Genomic DNA, 708 nt, shown 5'->3' on the forward strand with positions numbered 1-708 from the left:
CTACAGCAGTTTAGCTCCACCATTCAGCTACAGCAGTTTAGCTCCACCATTCAGCTACAGCAGTTTAGCCCCACCATTCAGTCTACAGCAGTTTAGCTCCACCATTCAGTCTACAGCAGTTTAGCCCCACCATTCAGCTACAGCAGTTTAGCTCCACCATTCAGCTACAGCAGTTTAGCTCCACCATTCACTCATTCACTTTTTCACAGAACTGTTTATGCCTCAGTTTTTCAGTGTATTTACAGGATGAGAGGCAGTGTGAGTGAATTCCTCTTGCACAGTCAAATTACTGAACAGTGTATTTTTGTCATTTGTGGAATAAAATCTTGCAGAACACAATCGGTCATTCCTCAGTCGCGTTAAACGTCCTTCACACATCTGCTGTGCCAGACTGCCATACATTCCCCACTCTTCAGAGCTTATCATCATACCAGAACCAGCACTTCATTTTAATTCCATACGTTTGTGGCTCTGCAGTCAGGCGCTGTTATGTAATTGACTTTCTGATGCAAATCAATAACTCATTTATTCTGAAAGCTGCTTTCAGTTGATTTAAACGCTCACTCTGAAATTTGCATTTCCTCAGAGTTTATCATATGTATTCTGTGCTTTGGTGAGCCACTCTGTAATTGCCTTTGTAGCAACCTTGATTCATGAAAAAAACGTCTTAGAACCCACTCCACAAGCAGAACTGGGAAGACTAAAGCA

This window comes from Colossoma macropomum, unplaced genomic scaffold (genome assembly GCF_904425465.1).
Source record: "Colossoma macropomum unplaced genomic scaffold, Colossoma_macropomum, whole genome shotgun sequence".
Classification (NCBI taxonomy): domain Eukaryota; kingdom Metazoa; phylum Chordata; class Actinopteri; order Characiformes; family Serrasalmidae; genus Colossoma; species Colossoma macropomum.